The sequence below is a fragment of the Protopterus annectens genome, chromosome 1.part2, assembly GCF_019279795.1.
Source record: "Protopterus annectens isolate FY-2018-M chromosome 1.part2, PAN1.0, whole genome shotgun sequence".
NCBI classification, from domain to species: domain Eukaryota; kingdom Metazoa; phylum Chordata; order Ceratodontiformes; family Protopteridae; genus Protopterus; species Protopterus annectens.
This window is the reverse complement of record NC_056727.1, coordinates 154838641-154866293: the sequence shown is the minus strand read 5'-3', so window position 1 is coordinate 154866293 and position 27653 is coordinate 154838641.

Below are 27653 nucleotides of genomic sequence, written 5' to 3'. Positions count from 1 at the left end.
GTTCCTGTCAGTCCTTCCTGTTCATACTGATCTGGATGTGGTTGGGTAACTGCTTGCAGCTAGGGACACACCTGCAATAGACACCTATTCAGCATGCAGGATCATGTATGTATTCCCATACAGAGATGGGATCATGCTGTACTCATTCCCTGCAGCAAGGATACGACCTGTGATAAACCTGTGGGTGATGGTGGGATGAGCTGGGTGCATGTGTGCTATGGAAGCTACTTGCACCTGACTCACAAATATACCTGGGATGTTCCCCTTATGCTGGCTTGTGTGTGGATATGGGCAGCCTTTCATTACTTTATAACTGTGCCTTTTGTGGTCTGACAGTGATTGGCCAGACTACCAGTATTCCATACTAGAGGGACAGCTAATGTGATGCTAACCTTGATGTATTATTCCAAACTTGTGTGCAGTTGACAGTTATTTTATATGCACTCTGTGTAGGTTACTTCCACCTGTGCACTGCTTCTATGTATGGGCACCCATTCGTGGTGTGTCCAGCTTTCCAACGGTCACAGATATTGACATCTGGACAGTGAGTATGTACAACTGCTGATATGGGTGTAGCAGAGAAGCAGTGTGATTGCCACTGCAGTTGTTAGAACATGGCCCTGTCGACCACTGTATTGTACCTAGGCCACTGAGACACAACCATCCAGGCCCACATGCTGACCACTTCCAGGCAATATTAAACATACAACAAACTTACCACACAGACCCCTGCATATTGTATACATGCAACAATGTAGATTGGGACAGCTCTGGAAATCATTGCTCCAGTGATATTACCCTCAAACTTACATGTTACTGCATATCTACATTGGAATGTGAGGGGGGGGGGTGCACACCTGAACGTTTTAAACATTTGCAATGACTGTACTGGTATTTCAGTTACTCTGTTGGCTTCCATTTCATATTGTACTGTGATCTATCATGCAGAAAGGAGGCATATCAGAGTACACATGTTATATTTTAATGGCATAAATTTCAATTTCAGACTTCTTACCCTTCAGGACTAACATGCAACTGCCAGACCTGTTGTAGTATGTCTGTGTAGGTCTGGTGGGGGCTGTTCACCATTGCCATCATTTGGGGGCCTTAGGTTGGCCTTTCTTTATGGTCATCTACACCTGTCCTGCTGGGTGAGGCTGGTGGTGGGTATTCATTGACATCCATGTCTGTGACCTATGGACACCCACAGTTATTTGGACCACCACATCTACTGTGGTGGGAGTTGTCACCTTGTGTAGTACTGCCTAGTATGTTGACACCAGTATTTGTTATGGATTTCCTGCTGTCCCATATAGCTGTCTGCTGTCTGCTACTATCCCATTCAGCCACCCAATTTCCTTGCATGTTTGCATCAATGTCATACATACAACTATGAGAATATACTACTCCATTCAGTAATTGATAGGAAGGGTGACTTACCTTGTTTCTGGGCCAGTATTGAGGACGGTGCTGGAGGCCTGACTATGTCCGATGCATGTAGTACATTCTCTATACATGGTAAAGCACAGGTAGTGTCATGTTGGCATCCATTTTACTGTATGTGCGAGTCAGAGAGAGGTATCAGTCCCTGGGTCCCTACAGTGTCAGTGTGTGTGCTATGCATTGCCTCTTTGCCAAGGCATGGGCATACTGGGCATGCCTCCTTCTGCCTACAGAGGCAGGCTCAGGATGTTCCTCCTCTGAGTCCCTCTGTGCCTCTGCTGGGCTTGACAATGGTGGGGGGCTGTGTGGCCCTGCCCCATGCTGTTCCTGCTGCAGCTGTTTCCGCAGGATCATATTGTGTAGCATGGGACATACTATGAACATTTGTGTACATGTAGCTGGAGAGTACTGCAAGGCTCCACTGGATATGTCAAGGCAGTGGAACTGTGACTTGAGGATCCCAAACACACCACTCTACAATGATCCTGGTTTGTGTGCGTGCCTCATTATGGTGTTCTTGTTTGGATGTGTGTGCATTTCTGATGGGTGTCATCAACCATGGCTCCAGTGCATAGCCAGCATCCCCCACTAGATGTCCATATGGGATGTCCCCCCCCAGCAAACCCCTGATACAGCTGTGAGTAATGCCAGATGTGGGAATCATGATAGCTTCCAGGGCTGTCAGCACACACATTCATGATAATGCCCTGGCATTGCACACAACCTGGCAATTGATGGATGGGAAGCCCTTGCAGTTTATGTAGGCCCTACCATGCTCACTGGGTGGTGCTTTGATGTGGATGTGTGTGCAGTCTATAGCACCAACTACCTCAGGGTACTCTGCTATATGGTGGAAGAGATGCATACTTCTGGTCAACGCCTCACAGGTGGTGGGGAAATATATGTGCTCATTGGCATGTGGTGTCATGGCATCCAGGAACTGGTGGAATACCCTGGATGCTGATGCCTGTGAGAGCCACATGATATCACCAGTTGGTCTTTGGAAGGTACCTGTGGCTAGTATTCTTAAGCCTACACATACCTTGGTATCCACTGGGATGGGTTCCCCTCTGTTAGTTCTGTGTGTGAGGTGTGGCCGGCACAGCTCAATGATTTGCTGTAGAATGTCCCTGTCCACCCTATAGTGCTGCACTATCTCCAGCTCATGTAGGCCCTGGTATTTTACCTTGGGTCTGTACACTCTTCTCTTTCTTCTCACTGTGGGTTGGTCGACAGCATTCTCCTCCTCACCACCCTCAGTCTCTAGCACATATTGATGGAGTAAAGCAGCAGCAGCCTCTAATGTTTTTAGTTAGTCTTACCAGTTAAAAATCCTCCATCTGTGTACACCGCTGGTGTAGACTTTGTGGAAAAAAACAGTCTGTAGGGTGTTTGCATAGTTTATAGTAGTGTCCTGGGCTGCTGCATGTGTGATTGGCTGATTCTGATACATTCCACCTGCCAGCCATGCTAGTTCTCCTTGATTGCCTTCCTACTGCTGTTTCCCCTTTCCAGTTCCTCCCTATTTAAGCCCTGAGGCATGCCGCACATACCCATTGCTGAAATGTAAACAGTGCTGCCATTTCCTCTTTTTTTTAATTTTTTATATGTTTAAAACCCAGTCAGTGGCACGTACACCCTGCCTAGGCACATTTGACACACCCCCTTCCTTAGCTTTGCTTAGCTAAGGGCAAACATGGGCCACAGAGCTCCAATGAGCTTACAGCAAGCATGGCACACCCCCTTATGAAGTCATTCAGCTCTTAGACTTGGACTCTTGTATTGCTACACCTACATGGCCAGGTACAAGCTGACACTTTGAAGAAATATGTGATTCAGTATAACTCCCCTCATTTGCATACCCCAGTGTGTAGGTCATTAGTTACCCTTTCCCCTTGACAACCAGTGCTCCGTGGTATTGTTTACATTCTGCATACCATTGGCTATAATGGCAAAAATTCAGAATTAACTTAAAATTCAGTTTTCACATTTTTTTTTATTTTCGGCACAATCCCATTTGCTCACCACTGCCCTATGTTTAAATAGCCAAGATCGGCCAAAAAAAAAAGTTTTCATAATTATTAATCAATGTTTAATGCGAATGGCCTTATATTTGGCCATTGGCATGTCTAATGTACATAATACATGCTTATTCATGAGCTGTCATGCCTCCCTTTTGTCAATTCCAGAAATGTACTCATTTTTTTTCTGAATACATTTCTGCACTGACACTCTTCTAGCACGGAGACCTGACAGCTTGGTGAATCTCTAAATCACCTCATTTGCATGGTTTTCACCAGCAAATGAGGCGATTTGCATGTCACACAGTTTTCCGTGCTAGAACAGTGTAGGGCCACTCATGCATGTGAAAACGGCACTACTCTGAATCGCTTGGCAGCCATTTTCCATGCAGGAGCTCTTATACTGTTCCTGCATGGAAAATACAGCTTCCTGAATCCCGGGGATTGTGTAAGTGTACAGATGTATTTAATCATGTGGGCAAAGACCTATAAATATGCTGGACTTATTGTGGTGTAATGTCATAATCAATAAAATTTTGTACATGTATAAGATGCATGATATCTCAGCATTGCAGTCTTTCTATCTGTACATATGAATCAATACAGTTTAATAAATACATGTGTACATAGATGTGTGCACGTGCGCACATGTGTGTGTGTGTGTATACATATATATATATATATATATATATATATATATATATATATATATATATATACACACACACACACACACACACACACACACCTGGAATGGCAGAGGTAAAGATGTTAAGATTTGCACTGGGTGTGACAAGGATGGACAGGATTAGGAATCAGTATATTAGAGGGTCAGCTCAGGTTGAACGGTTTGGAGACAAAGTCAGAGAGGCGAGATTGCGTTGGTTTGGACATGTGCTGAGGAGGGATGCTGGGTATATTGGGAAAAGGATGCTAAGGATGGAGCTGCCAGGTAAGAGGAAAAGAGAAACGCCTAAGATAAGGTTTATGGATGTGGTGAGAGAGGACATGCAGGTGGTTGGTGGGACAGAGCAATATGCAGAGGACAGGAAGAAATGGAAGCAAATGATTCGCTGTGGCAACCCCTAATGGGAACAGCCGAAATAGAAGAAGATACACACCTGTATGTGTAGTTGTACATGTGCTTGTCATTTAGTATGGACAGTGCGTACATACATATATTAGCCAGTTGTGAAGTTATGTATGTATATCACATGACAACTAAGAGACAAGTACAAGTGCTGCCATGTGCAGTACATAAGCTGCTATATACATTTAACATCACATTATATGTAATATAGCCAACATGCTGTACGCAACATGAACTGGTGACATCTATAACACAAATAACTAATACAGTGGAACAAAAACATTATCATTCATAATAGAGCCCATACAAGTCAAGCATGCCTGTGTAATAATATTCAGTATGGCCAAATGACATATGTAATGTCTGCAGTTGGATTCATACAACAAAAGTATGCTATCATGATTGCATGTCATCACATTGCTTACAGCAATACCACTGAGGTATAACAGTTCAGGTTTTCAGCTGTCATAGTTTGCAAGAAAACATTTATGCACTTGAAACACATAAATAGCCATTTTGGAATTACTGTTTAACTGGGGGATTCAAACCTACACATGTAATTTAGGTAGGAGGGCAGTCAGTGAAAAGAATTAATGGATTATATAACAGACCTTTGTGTAATTTAAGCTGTGGAAGTAACATATCCATGTGTTACCCAGCATTTACACATGCATCATTATTAACAGAAATATGGTTTTCTAGAAGCTTTGCAGATGATGGAGAAATGCATAGTCATCCTCACCGTAAGCACTATATACATCACAGCCATGCTAGATATTCAACATCTCTACAATATAACTTACCAAGCAACTATAGATCTGGCATATATGTTGTGAGTGCAGTAGGAAATGCATAACTACCATGATGTCATGCACACTATACTACACTGAGATTTGTACCCACACATGTGCAAGAACAATTTATATTGACCTGTTGTTTAACCATTTGAGATAATGGACATCACAATTCTTTGAATGTTGTAAACATCTATGGAATAACAATGGAATGCAAATTTATGCATGTTATAAAATTGTCATGTATCAGCAGCCTGAGCTAAGCTGTCATAGTTTGAAAAAAAATTCCTATGTACTCTAAACAAATAAATAGCCATTAAAGGAATTAGTGCACATCTGTGGGATTCAAACCCACATATGTGTCCACACATACAGCACCAATCCTACAGCCCTAACTACTTATAGTCCACAAATTAATATACTAACCAGAGCAAAGCATAGCCCTGCTAGACTTATTGCACACATACTCCCATGTTATGCTAGTTCAATTTGGAAACAAAATGCTCCTCACTACCTGCAAACCACACTTGTCAGCAGGAACCTCTCTCTCTATTCCAGCAATGTAGCCCACTCCTGGAACTCTATCCCTTCTTCTCTTAAACATATTAGCAACCTTTCCATTTTCAAGGCAAATCATTTGTCTGACACATGGAACTGTAATGCACAACATTCAAAACAGATCCATGACTACCTACTCACTATAACTATGCCTTTCTCACTCTAAATTCACTAACCCCCTCCATATCTTAGCAAGTAGTAATTGGCCAACTTCAGAAAAAGCACTCATTTTAATGATACCAAACTGCTAATGTATGTCCTTCTACCCATACAGCCATCCGCTACCACTATTTAATTTCCTCTCTCGTGTCCTTCAAGTAACATTCTTACCTTTCTAATAATAACCAATTCTCTCTCCATGTCCTTAATTTTCCCTCCTGCTCAGTACTCCTCCTCATCTCATTGTATTCCTGTCTAATTTGGCAGCAGAATACTATTTTTCCCCTCCACACATTAGTAGAAATATAGTCGATATTTTAAAAAAAACTAAGTAATAACTGTGCATTAATTTGTTTAACATAGGTCATCCACTTCTGCAGTGTGCCCTGCTACATGCAGTACATACTGTATTCTTAATATTTCTATAACTGTATTTCAATCTGTTTGTATCTTTATCTGTTGTTGCCATTTTCTCCCCTTGTAGATAATTACTTATCAGCTATTGTAAAATGTTTTGTATAAGTGGTTTGTGGAACGTTTCTCCCCAACTCATTCTAAAATATTTGATCTATTACAGGGCTTTCTCCGCTTTATATAATTATTCAACTAGTGTCTAAGGTTTTTGAATCTGATGTGGGGATTTTCTTCCCAGGCCTCCACTGAAAATAGGCCATGGGCTCAACTGGACTTTACCAGTTATCAATAGATAGATAGATAGATAGATAGATAGATAGATAGATAGATAGATAGATAGACAAATAAATAAATAAATATATAAATAAATAAATAAGACTGCATAAGGTTTACAGATCCACACTTCTGGCACTTACATTGTGTTTACAAGACTCACACATAACTTCAGCCATGATTACCTGCATTGGTTGTACTTTTATTAAAATAATGAAAGAAGACATGGATTATAAAATTCTGCTGTGATTTTTAAACTGTAAACTTTACTAATGTATGGATTTCTCAGAATTCACTCATACACTTCATAGAAGTTGTATAATGTTTCTAGTTACTTTGCAGATAGAGGAATGTGTAGTCATCTGCAGTCTAAGAGCTAGAGGTGTCAATGCACCAGTTTGCTATCAATATGTCGAAAGTCAGAATAATTTTCTGACCCACATATCGAAAATAAACCTCAAAATTTAAAATACAGAACGTGTTAAAATGTCGAATCAGCTGAACTAATCCAGCTGATTTGACATTGTTTTCAAAAACATCTCCTGATATTAGCTATAGGAGTTCACTTTACGTGACCTCCTATACCTAACATCATGATTCCCCTTTGGGGGGCTGCAACCCCTACACCCCCTTCTAACTATATATTCCAACTCTGAGATCACACTACAGTGAGGAAAGGGATGAATTTCCCTAACCACACTGTACTGCAATCTCTGTACAATTCTTCAAATGTTTATATTATCGAATGCACACTGCATTTGCTAATATAAACTTTCGATCATTGAGGTGTTTACCCAGATGAAACTTTGAACATCTGTAGTTCGAAGTTTTTGTATGGCTACATCTCAACATCGACATTTTAATAGTAAACTCAATGCACCATGGCCATGCTAGATATGTAAAAATCTGTACTGTATAAGTTACCATGCAAATGTAGATCTTCCATATGTGATGTGCATTGTTATGTGAATCACTGCCAATAATTTTTCAGAAATAGGCTACATTGGAATTTGAACCCATACATAAGTGAACAACAGTCACTGTGATATACTGCTTAACCAGTTGAGCATCAGGGACATAATAGCTCAACAGATTTTCTTAAAGCATAAAGTATGTAATAGCCATAATACTCATATAGTTGAAGTCTACACAGCAGTTCTACATAATGTTTACATTGGCCCATGATTGTTGCAGATAACCTTAGAATGTGTCAACATACGAATGCTAACGTTAATGAGTAGAAAACATTTCCTCCATGTAAAGGGGAGAGCACACTTACAGTGCAAGGTTATAATTCATTCCACATGTTTAAACCAACTACTACACAGAGAGGGACTAAAGGTAGAGGTGTCTCAATTTACATGAAAGATAAATATACCTTAATGCTGGTCAAACAAGAGAATGCACTTGAGCTTCTGCACATTCAAATCACCATAGGCAAAATCCTATACCACTTCCTTGCAAGCTATAGGTCTTTCTCTATGACCCAGGAAATCCATAAAATGTATTTAAACTTATTATAAGCATTCACCATCCAACTCAATACCATATCCATGGACGACTTTAATTACTCTACTATTAACTGGGAATCATATATGACACCAAAAATACAGGCACATAGATTCTTGGATCTTGTAAACACAAACTCCGTGGACCAGATTGTCAGTACACCAACCAGAGGTGCAACCATACTGGACATGTTCCTCACTAATATAGGAGAGTGCTGCATACCCTCTAATGTAATGCCTTCTCTGGTAAGGTAATATTCTCCTTTGAAGTAAAAATAAAACCTGGAACCCCAGTTACCTTGAAATATTCAGGAACATCTCTAAGGCTAACTTCCTACTGTTAAGTGATAACCTGGCAAAATTGCAAGCCTCCATAAATCCTGGGAACATGGCTGCCTACTCAGAACTATTCATCATAATCCTAAACAAGCATGTTCATAGCTGCAAAGATGCAGCTGTACCCACCAAGAAGAAGTAAAGAACTAACTTAAAAACAAGCATCCCTGATGGAATCACAACATCATTACGCTGTACAACAGGAAAAAGACAATCATGGCAAAAAATTAGTAGGTATATCATCCAGCAGGATAAAAACACTGTCATCAAACTAATCAATCAACTCAGAGGACAAATAAAGTCTATGAAAGCCAAACGTGAGGTAAAATTGGTCTCCCAGGCCAAGAACAACTCCAAGGCATTCTCTGGCTATGTCTGCAACCTCCAAGGCAATGCACAATTGTGTGCAGAGCAGATTATTAATAGAGCCATCTATACTGTGCTGAATGGAGAGATGATAAATCAGCAAGCAAAGGAGAATAGTATTACTGGAATTGAATTCATCCTCAAGTCTTGACGAGTACCTTCATGAGGTGAACCGCTTTTCACAAAATCTCACCAAGACGACACTGATATATATATTGTATTTTTATAGCATATATCTTGGACAGCAGTAGGTTAAAAAATAAAAGGATAGCTGGGTGCACAAGACCCAGGGGAAAAAAGTTCCCAATCCTTGTAGGCACACTGGTGCCAAGAATGGAAAAAATGACATTGTAGCATCTTCAAGACATGGAAACATTCCTACAATGAGGCAAGGCCCAAGGGGGAGGATGGCTCCCCTGTTGTAGAAGAAAGTAATAGTCCAAAAAAGAGCCACAAAGACAGAATAGTGGACTTTTGTGGCTAAGAAAGATATTGGGCCGGATTCGCGAAGGCTTGCACGGAGTCTTAGAATAGAGTAAGATTCCATGCAGCCAACATGTCCGCCGAGCGATCAAGGAACAGCCGGTAGGGGCATGCAACTGAGCTCTCCAAACTAGTCCTGCACGAACAGGGCTGGGATATGCAAATGACCTCAATTGCAGGCAAAAGCCATGCAAATGAGGTAAATTTGTGATCCAGGAAACCCAAACCTGTCCGAGTAGGAGTAGTGTTATTTGCAGAAATGTACTCAGTTGATAACTGAGTATGGTTCTGCAAATAGCAAAACGGAGCCATGTCAGCTGGAAAAAAAGCATGCATTCACAGGAGGAAGCATGCCAATGGCCAAAAATATGGCCATTGGCAACAGGAAGTGATGCAAATTAAAAATAAAATAACTTTTTTTTTTCATCCCAATCTCCGGGGATTAACCGTAGCGCCACGCAAATGCACTGCACCTTAAAAAGCAGAAAATTAATAATTAAGATCCACAAATGTGGATTTTATAGCTAAAATGAATTTACAATGCAAGGGAATGGCAGGCTGAAGACAACATGGCCACCGAGTAGAGGTTGGTAAGGGGGGAAGCTCAGTCTAAGAGATGTAACTAAGCATTAGTAGGCAATCCTATGCAAATGAGAGTTAGGATAGTGAATCACAAGTTTACATAGCAAATGAGCACAGTCAGTGGAGTGTAGGAGTAGTATAAGGGGAGTAACAGAGTAGAAGATAGGTGACATCACGAGGGGGGTATGTATGAAAGGAGTGAAGCTCATTGGAGCAGAGTGACATGTGTCAGCTTACATTTACATAATAGTGAAAGAGGTGTGTCAATAGGTAGGCCAGGTAAAGTCAAGAAATCGAAGGTGTATGCCGTGGATAAAACCAAAGTTTCTTGCTGAGCATGCATGCATGTGTGTGTGTGCATGCCAGTAAACCCGAGTAAGACAGTGTGCGCGTGTGTAAGCGTGTGTGCACGTGTGTAGGCTTGAGTAAGCATACGTAAGACTGTGTAAACAGTTGTAAGCATGTTTGTGCCGCTGTGCGTGCGTTTTAAGAAGAATAAGCAAGCTTTAGTCCGTGTACGCATGTGTGCACGGGGGTTAGCTGCTGTGTGTGTGTTTGTGCTTGTGTGCGTGGCATTCCCCTTCCTGAGGAAACAGTAAGGAAAAAGGAATACACCAAATAGTGGAAGTTACCAGGGAGTACTAGCAGAGCTAGCAGGTGAAAACAATCAGAATCAGGCAATTACCCAGGCAGAACACTAGCCCAGCCCAGCCCAGCACTTAAAACTCTGCAAACAACAGTCCATTATGTTTCTCTTAAGAGACACTGCAACACTGCAGTAAGCTAATAGAAGTGAAAACTGAAAAGGCTTCACTGAGACAAAAAATGTTAGGGGCTGCCATTGCTGTTATAAGGCAACATATGCAACATGCTGAGGGTGGTGATAATGCAAATGCTGCTGGACAACCCACAGTGAGGAGACGGAGAAGAGTGTACAGGCCCAGGGTTACCTACCAGGGGCTACATGAGCTGGAGATATGGGGCGCTATAGAGTGGACAGAGACCTCTTGTAGCAAATAGTTCAGCTGTGCAGGCCACCCCTCACACATAGAACCAACAGAAGGGAACCCATCCCAGTGGAAACTAAGGTATGTGTTGGCCTAAGAATATTAGCAACAGATACCTTCCAGAGACCAACTGGTGATATGATGTGGATATCACAGGCATCAGCATCCAGGGTACTGCAACAGTTCCTGGATGCCATGTCAGCACATGTCGGTGATCATGTATATTTCCCCAATTCCTGTGAGGTATTGGCCAGCAATATGTGTCTCTTCCAGCAAATAGCGGAATACCCTGAGGTAGTGGGTGCAATAGACTGCACTCACATATGCATCAAAGTACCAGCCGGTGAGCGGGGTAGGGTCTACTTCAACCACAAGGGCTTCCCCTCCATCAACTGCCAGGTTGTGTGTGATGGCCAGGGCATAATACTGAATATGTGTGCTGGCTGCCCTGGAAGCTACCATGATTCCCATATCTGGCATCTGACGCAGATGTACCAGACATTTGCCAATGGGGACATCCCACATGGTCACCTAGTGGGGGATGCTGGCTATGCACTGGAGCCGTGGCTGATGACACCCATCAGAAATGCGCACACACCTGCACAGGAATGCCATAATGAGGCACACGCACAAACACGAAATGTAATCGAGCGTGTGTTTTGGCTGCTCAAGTCACGGTTCCGGTGCCTGGACACATCTGGCGGAGCCTTGCAGTACTCACCAACTACATGTACCCAAATTGTCATGGTATGTGCTATGCTACATAATATGATCCTGCGAAAACAGCTGCAGCAGGACCAGCATAGACCTGGGCCAAACAGCCCCCCACTATTGCCAAAGCCATCACAGGCAGAGTGTGACTCAGAGGAGGAGGAACAACCTGAGCCTGCCCCAGTAGGCAGAAGGAGGCATGCCCAGTATGCTTTGGCCTTGGCAAAGAGGCAACGCATAGCACATACACTGGCTCAGTAGGAACTCTGGAAATAATACCGCTCTCTGACCCGCACATATAGTAAAAGGGATGCCTAAGTTGACACTACCTGCTTTCAAACATGTATAGGGAGTGTAGTATGTGCATCCGACATAGGCAGCCCTGCATCAACACCTGTGGCATGATTGCCATGTGTTAAGCAATGTAGCAGTGCTAAACAGCATTTACCATCATGAAGTCAATGTAAGCAAAATCGCACACACCAACTACTACAAATGTGGTCAATGTAGACTAATATTGGCCAATGTCCAGCAATGATGGTTAATATTGAGCAATGTTGGACAAGCTGGGTCTAGGTAGGGCATAGCTGAACAAAAGCCAACATGCTCATATTTGGTCTACTGGCTCCTAAGCAGTCTGGTCTGCTCAGTATGAAAATATAAGCGGCAATGGGCCTTGAACCGAGGATACTGTGCACTCTAGTCATAGCACTGAACAACTAAACCATGACAGTAGTGCAGTGGCTAGCCTGTATGAAGAAATGTTGATAAGTCTATGCAAAGTATTTCACAGAAACCCTGCAGGCACAGCATAATCCCTGTTGAGTTATGACACAAACGTGAGTCCTGCAGTAAGAATAGAACCTGACTTTCAACACACACAGTACAAATGTTAATATTGGACATGTAGACATACATCAACAAATGTAGTGCACCTCAGACAGCAACATACTGAAAGGTCACACTGGGCATGCTCACACACTTGAATACATGAGACAAATGTCAGGCAACAGAACACTGACAGTCTAAACTGGGCATGCTCACACACTTAGGCCATGTTGGAGTACAGCAGTGGGCCACACATAGCAGGCAGTTGCATGTGTTAACCCAGGAACCTCTCACTACCCAGCAATCTGCCCTGTGCACACAATTATATGACAACAGACACATATATAATATAGTGGAACCCTGCCATAAGCAAATATGTTCTGCAGATGCCTAAGCGGTTCATATAAAGTGTGAAAGCAAAGATGATAAAAACCTGTAAACAGTATCAGCAATAAAAATTGTGCATCATAAAAATGATCATAGGTTCAGAGGTTGATACTAGGCTATCTGCCCTAGGGCATGTACAAGCATAGCCAGAGTGTGTTTGGCTTCTGCAACCCAGTCAAATCAGAACACTGTGCCTGTGAATAGTAGGTCACACAAGATAGCCCATTTACATTCAGTGTATTGTGCCTCTGTCTAGCAGGGACCCAGAAGATATCCCATGGGTAAACATGCAATCACCCATCCACTTGTCAAGATATCACCTGTAGGTGGTCAGTGGGTGGCTCTGCCTATGCAAAACCGGGACTACACTCCAGAGTGAGAGGAGGCTTTCTGATAATAATCTGTCCCCCCAGCATGTCCTTTTAACATCAGTGCTGAGGTATATGTCCCTGGAGTGTGTAGCACCAAGGGAGTCGGATATCCTGAGGTGGAGCATGTCCAGTAAGTCTGGGTCAGATATTGCCTTCAACTACAGGCACACAACACATCCGTGTAGGTGGTAAGTGACTGAGTAGAGCTGGAGTTACTGTATCGGAACTGTGCAGGGCATCTGTGTGAGTCCCTACATCTGCACGATGAGTAACATTTGCGGCCATTACAGTTGCTGCAGGTGTCAGGTAAGGTACATCCCAAATGTGGCATAGTAACCAAGCATGGTCGTGAAGAGTATAGGGGCACAATGACCACACGTGATCAACATCTGAGTAGATGTACTGTCTAAGCACTATGGCAATAGGATTGTCAAAGGCGAGAGTACAAACAGGTCGTGTCCCCAAACCCGTAACAACTACTACTGTATGTAATGGATTACAACCTATGTGGTAATGTGTAGGCATCTTGTCATCCTCAAAGGGAATGACTATGCAACTAATGGCATGTAGCCGTGGGCCATGGCTCAGGCACCAGTCAACCTATCTCTGTGAGACCCTGTATGAGTGTGCATGTGCCAGCAGGAGAGCTGATTATGGAACCCAGTTTGCAGTCATCTGCAAACATGGGCAGCCATATCCCACCTGTGATAGCCTGTACATCACACAAATATATACTGAACAAGAGAGGTCCCAGGACTGAGCCTTGTGGGATGCCATGTGTAACTGGTGTATAGTCAGACATGGCACCTGCAACACTGAGCATGTGGGTGCTATCCCTGATCCAGGTAGTAATCCATCGTGTCAGATATGTGTCGATATTGATGCTGGTGAGCTTATGCATAATGGCCGAGTGGGGTATTGTGTTGAAGGGTTGTGCAAGGTCCAGGCAGGCTGTGTGGACAACCGTCCCAACACTGATGGACCTGGTAACTGTTGAAAGAATATGAACAGGTCCAACAGGCAAGATCTGCCCACAACAATGCTGTAATGTGTGGGATCCAGTGTCTGTAGGTTTCCCATGTCTATGTGCATGAGTCCCATTACAATACACTCCATAGCTTTGCAGAACAGGCTAGTTAGCCTTTTAGGCTGATATTGTCTGTGGTCTGCTGTGGCAGTATTCAGTGGAGCGGGACTACTATCGTTGTACGCCATTCCGTGGATACATATCCTGCAGTAACTCTTATATCAAACAGTGACGTAATGTGGGTGTTACGTCTGTCATGAAGGCTGTGTACGACACAGGCTGGGACACCATCTGGTCCCATTGATGCTGTGTTGTCCGCTGTGGGGAGGGCAGCACTCACCTGTTTACTCATGATGTCTGGGAGGTTACACTCTGTTGGTATGGACAGTACCACCTTAGGGGGGATGGGGGGGACACATCTGCACTGAACCTGTTTGCCAGGATGATGGCAATGTCAGTGGGTTCAGGGTATGTTTAGTCAGTATGCAGTAACACACAGCATATCAGTGAGTGTCCAGCCAGGTACCTGAATTAACTGAAGAAGGCCTTGTGAGTGTCCGATGTGTCTGGTGCAATTGTCCGTTAGAAGCGTGCCTGACATAAATACCCGAGTGATTGTAGCAGTCTGCTAGTACAGATCACAGATGCCTTCCCTGTCTGTGATTGTGCTCTATCATGTTGTAGCTTCCTCCATTTGTTGTAAAATGTATTAATGGCTGGGGTCTACCAGACAGGTCCACTGCCGTTGGAGGAGTGAGTCCAGTTGTTATTTTGGATGTAACGATCCATGCGGTCCACTAGGTGTCCATAGAATGTGTATGTAAAGGATTCGGCAGTCTGAGCCATACTTACCACTGACCCAGGGTCTCTGAAGGATACCACCGTGGTTTGGAGGAGTGTGACGTTTGCTTTTGGGAAGTTCACCAAGATTACCCAGGATGGGTGTGGGGACGGGATATGGATGTCCAGTGAGATAAAGTATGTTCTGCCCTTACCAATGAGGGGTATATCGCAGGTGTGGAACATAGAGTCCCCATGTCGGTGATGATCATGTCCAATATGTTGTCCCCTCTTGTGAGTGTGGTGACCGGTTGTGCCATAGCATATGGGTTTAGAAATAATAGTAACTGTTGGGCAAGGGTGTTGGTGCCTGAGTACTATCCACAGTCAATGTGCGGGTATTTGACGTCACCCAATATAATGGTGCTTGGGGAGACCTTCATATTGTCCAATGTTCCCAGGAAAGCTGAGTGAGGTTGCTGAGTTGGGGAGTGTGGTCTGTAGCGGGCAACAAACCAAAAGGCAGATTTGCACAATGTTAGGTGCAGATGTATGGTCCGTGATGCATTGTGCAGTGCTACCAACCCAGAGGTATGTGTATCTGTGATGTATATGGATACTCCCCCTATTTGTGTTGGCCATTCCGAGTTATGTGGTCAGAAAGCATGTTTGTTGGTATACTGTGACATCATACTTGGTGAGTGTAAGATGCTAGACAAGGTCAGGGTAATACTGGGCTGGGCTACATGATCACAGAGTTCCTCTATGTTACATGTCATGTGGTCCAGGGACGAACGTCTGAGGTTGTACGCACCAGCATGGACAATGATGGAGCCAGTCCTGGACTTGCTTTGGAGTGACCTGAGTGCATGTGTTATGTGGTGGATCCTGGCACCTGAGAGACAGCTCAAAGTGACTATTCCCTTGTTTGGCCTGGTGAGTGGGACGACAGTGTGTTTGACATTGTCACCTATAACAAGTGTATCAGGTGTGTTGTTTAGCCCAAAGGGCAGTGACTGTGTGGCACACTGACATTGTGAACTGTGTGACATGTGGGCATTGTAGTGGGGTAGCAGTTGTATGTGTATCTGCTTTGGAGGTCTCTGCTGTTTAGGCAGAGTGTATGTAGAGCCTCCGAATATGTGTATGTGTGATAATGTGGTTTGTTTGCTGTCACTATCGGTGTATTAGAGACTGATATGTGGTGTGTGTGGTCACCCTCACCAGCTGACAGACTATGCCAGTCATGGGTCAAGAGAGCTCAGCGTCCTGTATGTCAATATTGTAACATCTCCCACATATATGTGAGTGTGATGTGAGGAGGAGAGGGTTGTCTGTGTACATGAGGCAGATGTGACATTGTGTCATAACCACAATATTCACTAGCTGGACTGGAGAGTACACATGAAACCAACCCCTGGACATGCCAGTGTATTATGATGACATACTCTGTAGCCTGATCACAAAGGATCAGTAGGGTGTTAAGTGAAAGAATATAACCGGGATTAGTGCTCAGGTTTGTTGGTGTTTTGTAAAGAGTAGCTGAGAAGGTGTCCAGACTGAGAATCATGACATGTCCTTCAGCTATGTAATAAATAGTAATGCACATGCATATATGTGCTGAGTCAGGGACAACTGTACCTTACTGACATTGCCGACATCCTGTCAGACAGGCCCATGTATACATACCCACCTCCCACTGACGATAGTCCCTGACATCATACCAGGAGATATCACGTGTAGAATGGCTGAACAGCTCCCCCCAAAGCCAAAAGCATGGCAGCAATTGGATTACATTGTTTCCCAATATGTGTCATGCATGCACTACAGAACAAACAGACCCTGCACCTGAACAGTCTGTTGAGCCTCACCCACTCCACAGGACCTGGAACCGTCGAATGTGTTACAGCAACATATGGCACTCCCCACATGTGTGGGTGCACAACACACCATGGGAAGTATAGTCCAGTAAGCCTATAAAGTCTGATCTGCAAGGCCATGGAGTGCATCATGGCAGAAGTCATAAACAGAGCTATTGGAAACTGACAAACACACAACCCTACCAACTGTGGTATGTTCATGTGCAGATCATGGTTCCCAAGCATGCTACACCATCTGCAAGGCAGCCACCCGGGACATACATCACGGAACAGAGCTACACATGTCCCACATAGACTTTGAACAGCTCTTCATCAACATCACAGACACATGTCATATCCACAAAACCAACAATCTGTGCATAGATATGTGTTGACATATGAAGGGATGTCAATGTGTCCACAGATAGATCACACAAGGTGAGACTCACGGGGTACTGTACAAGCTGTTGATACCTGCCGACCTACATGGATCATTCCTGGGATTGCATAAAAATGTGTACACACATTACCATGTCCAGTCTGATGATGTCATCATCCTACAAATATACCAGGAGAACAAAAACCACCCAGAAATGCATATAGTGTGCTGTATTAATGCGTATCTCTAGTATCATAACCTAGTTAGGTAGGGGTTTGAGTCTTGCAAATGCCAAGTGTGTGTAATTTCCTTTGAGAGGAGTAGCCTTTTTGGAGACTGGGAAAACACATTAAAAGAGGTACATCCCTCTTTGGAAAGTCTGATGATATCAGCATTCTACAAATATTCAAGGAGAGGAGAAGCCATCCGGTAATGCCTATAGCGTGCAGTGTTAATGAATATCTCTTTAGTATCATAACATAGTTAGGTAGGGGTTTGAGTCCTGCAAACGCTAAGTGGGGGTGGTGTGTATATGTCTGTAATTTCCTTTGAGAGGAGTAGCCATTTTGGAGACTGGGAAAACACATTAAAATAGGCACATCCTGCTTTGGAAAGTCTGATGATGTCAGCATCCTACAAATATTCAAGGAGAATAGCAACCACCCAGTAATGCATATAGCGCGCCGTGTTAATGTGTATTTCTCTAGTATCATAACATAGTTAGGTAGGGGTTTGAGTCTTGCAAACGCCAAGTGGGGGTGATGTGTGCTTTCCTTTGAAAGGAGTAGCCTTTTTGGAGACTGGGAAAACACATTAAAAGAGTTACATCCCTCTTTGGAAAGTCTGATGATGTCAGCATCCTACAAATATTCAAGGAGAACAACAGCCACCCAGTAATGCATATAGTGTGCCGTATTAATGCGTATCTCTCTAGCCTCATAACTTAGTTAGGTAGGGGTTTGAGTCCTGCAAACACCAAGTGTGTGTGGGGGTGGTATGTGTGTAATTTCCTTTGAGAGGAGTAGCCTTTTTGGAGACTGTGTGTGTGTGTGTGTGTGTGATTTCCTTTGAGAGGAGTAGCCTTTTTGGAGACTGGGAAAACACATTAAGAGAGGCACATCCCTCTTTGGAAAGTTCAATGATGTCAGCATTCTACAAATGTTCAAGGAAAACAAAAGCCACCCAGTATTGCATATAGCGCGCCATGTTAATGTGTATCTCTCTAGTATCATAGCACAGTTAGGTAGAGGTTTGAGTCCTACAAATGCTGAGTGTGTGTGCCACAGGTGGTCAATGCAGTGTGGGTATTGCTTTTACTATGGTATGACATATGTTTCAAACAGTATATGCATTGTACACATCAGGTATCTGCGTGTCAAATAAATGTGTGTACATGTGACCTCAATCAGTACATAGGTGTGAAGCCTGCATACTACATGAATACATTTGTAACCTTCGACAGATTGTGCCGCTGCTTCTGAGAGCATAGGTCACATACGTATGTATGCATCAAGCCCGGCCAATGTAGTGATCCGTGGCCAAGGACATCTCTGCCACATACACCTATAACATGTACTATAGAATATTGTGAGTGATGGTAATTGCCGGGGTATATATCAGACATGTTCATACACAATGACTGGCAATAATGGACAGTCATTATAGGTGTACACCAGCCCTGTGGATATGCATGCAGGCCCCTAATGTGTTATGTGAAACACAGAGGGACCCCACAATACCTATGGATATGTAGATACCAAGGGACAGATGACATAACACGTGCTTGTTTTTTATTGGTGGTTTGTTTTGGGTTTTCGCCCTCTATTTCTCACTCTGTTCTGTCTCTGTCTCAGTCTGTGTCTGTGTCCGTGTCCCTCTCTCTCTCACTCTCTATCTCATAGCACCTGCAATAATATAATTGCATATGTGGACTGCAGGTACAGCCTGCTTTTCTAGGTATCTGCACTTGTGCATGTGACAGCCTCTGCACCAATTGCTGCCCACCATTCAGTAATTGAATGCAGCCTGCTGTTTGGTGATTGCATTACTCACTGTGATTGCAGCCCACTGCTATAAAATGCTAGGTTAGGTAGGCATAGCCCTTTCAGCTTTCCAAGGTGGGGCCCATGCTTGTTTGCTCTGGACACCGTTGTGTCAGTCTGAAGGTTGGTATATGTCTCTTATCTGATGCTAGGGTTGTAGCCAGTTATATGCATGTTGTACTCAAACCTGAATGTTGCTGCTTCCAGTACACACATCTCAGTGTAGACATGTACGCACCCCTCCAAATGCTAACACAGGATACATGGGAATATGTACTTTTTTCTCACTTACACAATTAACTGCCATACAAATGTGGTTATTGCACTGTATTCCTGTAGCACATGCAGTGTTTGTGAACTGCTATACTGTAATTATTACGTTACTCACTTCTGCACAGTTTGTGGTTTGTTTTTGTTGACATTAGCACAGGCTGCCCAACACAACTGGACATATTTCAGTACTGAGTATGCCTACCTACACCCTGGTTTTTGCCTGAATACACAGGTGTGTTGTACCTTTGAGTAGGGGTGCAGAACTGCAAAGAGCATTTTTTATTATCATGTGAGGTTTATCTTGCTGAACATACAGGGTTTTTGTGTACCTGTTAGTCTATCAAAGCAAGTAGTCTGTCTGTGTAGCTCACACCTGTGGACATATCTGGATGGTAACTAGAGGTTAGCCTGGTATACTTTGTCTGTGCACCACACCAGTCTTTTCAGCAGTGGCACATTGGCATTGTCACAGTTGTTTACTAGCAGTACATGGCTACATCCTGTGATATTCCTGTGTTGTACTCCTACATAAGGGCATGGATGTGGAACTCCTTCCAAAGCTATTTGCAGAGTGTATAACAGCAGTAATGCTGATATGCCTGTGTGTTCCTGCCTCTGCCAGGCCTCACATACTCTCAGGTATATATTTGAATGGCCTCAGTGAAAGGTACATATAAGTGAGATACACCTGCAATATATTACTGACATATTGCAGTTGAGACTTTCTTGGGAATCAGAGCATATGTATAAATACACCTTTTCTGACGTGCGTGCAGTGTCTACTCTCACCTATTGACATTATGCACTACGTGTGATTCCACACTTGTCTGCCTACAGTTAGTACTTTTCAGAGTGATTCAGTGGGGCACAGCTAACATTGGTTTACAAATCAGGGACATCCCTGTAAATCAGTTACAGTTGGGGAGTCTGGCCTCTGCCCTATTCACCAGTATTTATCCTGGTCTGATACTGTGTGGTGTTTGTAAGGTGCTATTGTAACATTATTCCCTGCTAGGATGGCTGGTTCTCCTTTAACAGTCATGTCATGCAATTCCACAATAACTGCTGGTAAAGACCCTAAGAACAGGTTTTGTGTTATACCATTCCTATTTTCCATTTACATTCATTGTAATGCATGATATATTTATGTGAGAAGCAAGCTATTTGCATATCTGCTGTGGCTTAGTGATAATTCATGCAGTCTATTGTGTCAGTGGTCTGGGGTTCGAGACTGGCAGAGGCTTTTTCTTTTGCTGTTCAGCAGAATAAGGGCCCTGCCATAGAGTGACTAAGGCACTTTTAAGCAGTTGTAAGTGTGTTTGCGTGGGTTTGCGTGATGCTTAGCAATACTTAGCTAAGCGCACACATGCGCACACTCATTTAAACCCGCTTACTACAGCATAAAAGTGCTTACTCCTGCTAAGCCCTGATTAATGATTGCCATGTGTTAAGCAATATAAAGCAGTACTAAACAGCTTTCACCACCATTTAGTATATGTAAAGCAATTGCACACACTAATACTAGCACAACTGTGGTCAATATTGAGCAATATTGGGCAACGTTCTGCAATGTTGTTTAACGATGAGCAATGCTGGGCAAGCCTGGTCTACGTTGGGCATAGCTGAACAAAAGCCAACATGCTCATATTTGCTCTACTGGCCCTTAAGCAGTCTGGTCTGCTCAGTATGAAAATATAAAGCAGTGACCGGCCTCGAGCCCAGGATACTGTGCACTACAGTCATAGTACAGAACCACTAAACTATGACAGCATTGCACTGGTCAGTCTGTATGAAGAAATGTTGATAAGTCTATGCAACGTATCTCATGGAAACCCTGCAGGCACAGCATAATCCCTGTCGAGTTATGACACAAAAGTGAGCCCTGCAGTAAGAATAGAACCTGATTTTCAACACACATATAGTATAATTGTTAATATTGGTCATGTTCACACACATCAACAAATGTAGTGGACGTCAGACAGCAACATACTGAAAGGTCACACTGGGCATGCTCACACACTTGAATAAATGAGACAAATGTCAGGCAACAAAACACTGAAAGGACAGACTGGGCATGCTCACACACTTAGGCCATGTCTGAGTATAGCAGTGGGCCACACATATCCGGCAGTTGCATGTGTTAACACAGGAACCACTCAGTATTCACCAATCTACCATGTGCACACAGATATATGACAACAGACACATATATAATATATTGGAACCCTGTCATAATAAAATATGTTCTGCAGATACTTAGGTTGTTCATAGAAAGTGTGAAAGCAAAGAAGGGAAAAAATTTGCAATCAGTATCATCAATTAGCAATGTGCATCCTGAATATTACCATAGGTGCATAGGTTGATACTAGCCTATCTGCCCTAGGGCATGTATAAGCCTAGCCAGAGTGGGTTTGGCTTTTGCAGCCCTGTTAGATTAGTAGACTGTGCCTGTGAATAGTAGGTCACACAAGATAGGCCTTTTACGTTTGCTTTATTGTGCCTCTGTCCAGCAGGGACCCAGAAGAGATTCCAGGGGTAAACATATGATCACCCATCCACTCATCAATATGTCTCCTGTAGGGGGTCAGTGGGGGGCTCAGCCTATGCGGGACTGGGATCCCATTCCAGAGTGAGGGGAGCATCTGGGATAGAAATGTGTTCCTCCAGCATGTCCTATAAATATCTATGCTGAGGTGTAAGTCCCTGGAGCGTGTAGCTCTAAGGGATCCAGATATCCTGAGGTGGAGCATGTCCTTTAATGGTGTGTTGGACATGGCTGTAAACAACAGGCACAGATCACATATGAGTAGGTGGTAAGCAACTGAACAGAGCTGGCGTTACTTTAGCCGAACTGCACAGGGCATCTGTGTGAGTCCCTAGATCCACTTGGTGAGGTACTTTTGTGGCCAGTACAGTTGCTGCAGGTGTCGGGTAAGGTACATCCCAAATGGGGCATTGTATCCAATCATGGGCCTCATGAGTATAGGGGCACAATGACTTTACTTGATCTAGATGTGAAACCTGTTGGGATAGGGAGGGCTATATAGAATGTCTGTCTAACCACTATGGCAATGTGATTGTCAAAGGCAAGATTATAAACTACTCATGTCCCCATATCCCTAACAACGTCTACCATACTAAATGTATTAACACCTATGTGGTAATGTGTGGGCACTATGTGATTCCCAAAGGGGATGACTATGCATTTAATGGCATTCAGCTGTAGGCCATGGCTCTGGCACCAGTTATCCATCTCTGTGAGACCCTTTTGGAGGATGCTTGTGCCAGCTGGAGAGTCAAATATGGCACCCAGTTTGCAGTCATCTGTGAACATGGTCAGCCATATTCCTCCTGTGTTAGCCTGTACATGAGAGGAATATATACTGAACAAGACAGGTCCCAGGACTGAGCCTTGTGGGATGCCATGTGTAACTGGTGTAGAGTCAAACATGGCACCTGCAATATATACCATGTGGGTGCTATCCCTGATCCACTTAGCAATCCATCTTGTGACATATGTGTCGATATCTAAGCTGGTGAGCTTATGTATGATGCCCAAGTGGGGTATTGTTGTGAAGGTTTTTGCGAGGTCCAGGTAGGCTGTGTGGACTATCTTCCCTACGTCTATGGACCTGGTAACTGTTTAAAGAAGTTGACCATGTTCAAGAGGCAAGATCTGCCCACAACAAAGCTGAATTGTGTAGGATCCAGTGCTTGTAGTTTCCCGATGTCTGTGTGTATGAGTACCATGATGATACGCACCATAGCTTTGCAGACCAGGCTAGATAGGCTTATAGGGCGATAGTGTCCGGGGTCTGTTGTGGCACCACCTTTGTGGAGCGGGACCACTGTTGCTGTACGCCATTCCTTGGGTACATATCCTGTAGTAAGTCTGATATTGAACTGTGACTTCATGTGAGGGTTACGTTCGTCATGAAGCTTGTGTAAGATGCAGGTCGGGACACCGTCCGGTTCCATTGATGCTGTGTTGTCTGCTTTGGAGAGGGCAGCACTCACCTGATCATCTGTGATGTCAGGGAGGCTGCACTCTGTTGGGATGGACATTTGCTCATTAGGGGGGATGGGGGGTGACATTTGCACTGAACCTGTTTGCCAGGATGATGGCAATGTCTGTGGGTTCAGTGTATGTATTGTCATTTTGCAGTAACACACAGCATATCTGGGAGTTGGCACCCAAGTTCATGACATAACTAAAGAAGGCCTTGTGATTGTTCTTAGTGTGTGGTGCAATTTACCTTTCAAAGTGGGTCTTACATGAATTCATGTGTGAATGTAGCTTCTTGCTAGTACTGATCCCAGATGCCTTCCCTTATTGGGATTGTGCTCTATCATGTAGTAGCCCCCTCCTTTTGTTGTATAGCTTATTTATGGCTGTGGTCCACCAGACAGTTCCCCTGCCTTTGGAGGAGTGAGTCTTGTTCTTATTTGGGATAGCACGATCTATGATTTCCAGTAGGTGTCAATAGAATGTGTTTGTAAAGGATTCAGCGGTCTGAGCCATACTTACCTCTGTCCCAGAGTCTTTAAAGGATACCACCTTGGTTTAGAGAAGTGTGACATTTGCTGTTGGTAAGTACTTCACTGAGAGAACCTAAGATGGGGATGGGGATGGGATATGGATGTCCAGTGAGATAAATGTATGGTCTGACCTTACCAATGAGGGGCATACCTCTGGTGTGGAACATGGAGTCCCCATGTTGGTGATGATCAGGTCCAATATGTTTTCCCCTCATGTGGGTGTGGTGACCAGTTGTGACATAGCATTTGTGTTTAGAAATTCTAGCAACCTTTGGGGGAGGGTGTTGTGGCTTGAGTAGTATTCCCAGTCAATGTTTCTGTAGTTGAAGTCACCCCATATAATGGTGTTTGTAGAGACCTTCATATCCTCCAGTGTTCCCAGGAAAGCTGAGTGGGGTTCCTAAATTCGAGTGGGTGGTCTGTAGCAGGCTACAAACTGAAAGGCAGTTTTGCCCACTGTTAGTTGCACATGTATGGTCTCTGATGCTTCCTGCAGTGCTACTAACCTGGAGGTGTGTGTATCTGTGATGTATATGGACACTCCCCCAAAATTTGTTGGTCGGTGCGAGTCTTGTGGCCGAAAAGCATGGTATGAAGTATAACCTGGTAGTACTGGTGTGCATTTGGGAGCCTGAACCAGGTGTCTGTTACTGCACAGATATCGACATTCACTATACTGAGGAGAGTCTTGAATGTGTGCATTCTGGGCTCTAGACATCTGGTGTCGAGCAGCATTACCCGTACTTTCTTTTACCTTGTATTGTCCATGGAGGTGGGTTTGTCATTTGAGCCTTGCCCAAAAAAGGCACTGTGGGGGTGGCAACAGCCTTAGCCAGTATTTGAAAGTCCAAGGGTGACAGGTACAAGCTGTCCATAGCAAAGCTGCGTGGCATGTCGAGCATGTCATCCCAGGCTAACAGACACTGGATCCCCTTTGAATGACACCAATATGTTAGCCAGCTGTTACAATTGATCAGCTTGTCTGTATACTGTGCCATCATTCTTGGTGAGGGTAAGATGCTACACAAGATTAGGGTCATACTGGCCTGGGTTACACGATCAGAGAGCTCCTCTATGTCCCTTGTCATGTAGTCCAGGGAGGAATGTCTGAGGTAATCCACACCAGCATGGACAATGATGGAGCCATATTTGTACTTGCTTTGGAGTGACCAGAGTGCAGGTTTAATGTGGCAGAACCTGCCACCCGACAGACAGCTCAAAGTGTCCTTCTCCTTGTTCAGCCTGGTGAGTGTGACGTCAGTGTGTCTGACAATAGAGTCATCTATTACAAGTGTATTAGGTGTTTTTTTAGCCCTAAGGGCAGTGACTATGTGGCACACTGACTTTGTGAACCATGTGATATGTGGGTAATGTCGTGGGGTAGTAGTTGTGTGGGTGTCTGCGTAGGAGGTCTCTGCTGCTTAGGCAGATATTATGTAGAGCCTCCAAGTATGTATTTGTGTGGTAATGTAGTTTGTTTGCTGTCACTATAGGTCTATGTGTGATGGAGTTGTGGTGTGTGTGGTTACATTCACCACCTGATAGACTGTGCCGGTCATGGGTCGGGAGAGCTCAGCCTCCCGTTTGTCTATATAGTTGCATCTCCCACATATATCTGAGTTTGTTGGGAGGACGTGAGGGTTGTCTGTGTACATAAGGCAGTTGTAACATTGCCTCAAAAGTCCCATATTCACCAGCTGAACTGGAGAGTACACGCAAAACCAACCGTTGAACATGCCAGGATATTATGATGACATACTCTCTGTTGACTGATCAAAAGGGATCAGTAGGGTGTTAAGTGTGTAAAAGAGTATAACAGGGGGTTAGTGCTCAGGTATGTTGTATCTGCGAAGGAGTCCAGACAGAACCATGACACTTCCTTCAGCTATGTCATACACAGCACTGTACACACATATATGTCCTGAGTCAGGGCCAACTGTACCTGACTGACAATGCCGACATCCTGTCAGACAGGCCCATACATACATACCCACCTCCCACTGACAAATGTCCCTATCATCATACCAGGAGATATCACATGTAGAATGGGTAAACAGCTCCTTGCAAAGCCGAAAACATGGCATCAATTGGATGACACTGTTTCCCGATATGTGTCATAAGTGAACTACAGAACAAACAGACCCTGCACCTGAACAGTCTGTTGAGCCACACCCTCGCTACAGGATCTGAAACTGTTGAATGTGTTACAGCAACATATGGCACACCCCACAAGTGTTGGTGCACAACAGACCATGGGAACTATAGTCCTATAAGCCTATGACGTCTGATCTGCAAGGCCATTGAGTCCATCATGATTGAAGTCATAAACAGAGCTATTGGAAGCCGACAAACACACAGCCCTACCAACTGTGGTATGATCATCGGCAGATCATGGTTCCCAAACCTGCTAGACTGTTTGCAAGGCAGCCACCCAGGACACACATCACTGAAGGGAGCTACACACATCCCACATAGACTCTGAGTAGCCCTATATCAACATCACAGACACATGTTGTATCCACAAATTCAACAACCTGTGCATAAATATGTATTGTCATTTAAAGGAATGGAAATTTGTCCACAGAGAGATCACACAAGCTAAGAATTGTGGAGTCCTGTTCAAGCTGTTAACATCTGCTGACCCACATGATTCATTCCTGGGATTGCATAAAACAAAGTGCACGCACATTACCATGTCCAGTCTGATGATGTCAGCATCCTACAAATATAGCAGGAGAAAATAAAACACCCACTAAAACATATAGTGTGTTGAGTTAATGTGTACTTCTGTAGTATCATAACATAGTTAGGTAGGGGTTTGAATCTTGCAATTGCTCTCTCTGTGTGGGATTTCTTGTGAGAAGAGTGCCCTTTTTGGAGACTAGGAAAACACATGAAAAGAGGTAGCTTCTTCCTTGGCAAGTCTGATGATGTCAGCATCCTAAAATATAGCAGGAGAAATGCAAGTACCCAGTATAGCATATAGCCCGTCATGTTAATATGTACCTCTATAGTATCATAACATAGTTCGGTAGGGATTTGAATCCTGCAATTGCTGTGTGTGTGTGAGATTCCTTGTGAGAGGAGTGCTCCCTTTGGAGACTAGGAAAACATGGGGGGGGGGTATGTGTGTGATTTCTTGTGAGAGGAGTGCCCTTTTTGGAGACTAGGAAAACACATGAAAAGAGTTAGATTCTTCTTTGGCAAGTCGGATGATGTCAGCATCCTAGAAATATAGCAGGAGAAATAAAAACACCCAATCAAGCATATAGTGTGTCATGTTAATGTGTATCTCGGTAGTATCATAAAATAGTTCGGTTGGGGTTTGAATCCTGCAATTGCTCTGTGTGTGTGATTTCTTGTGCAAGGAGTGCCCTTTTTGGAGACTAGGAAAACACATGAATAGAGGTATATTCTTCTTTG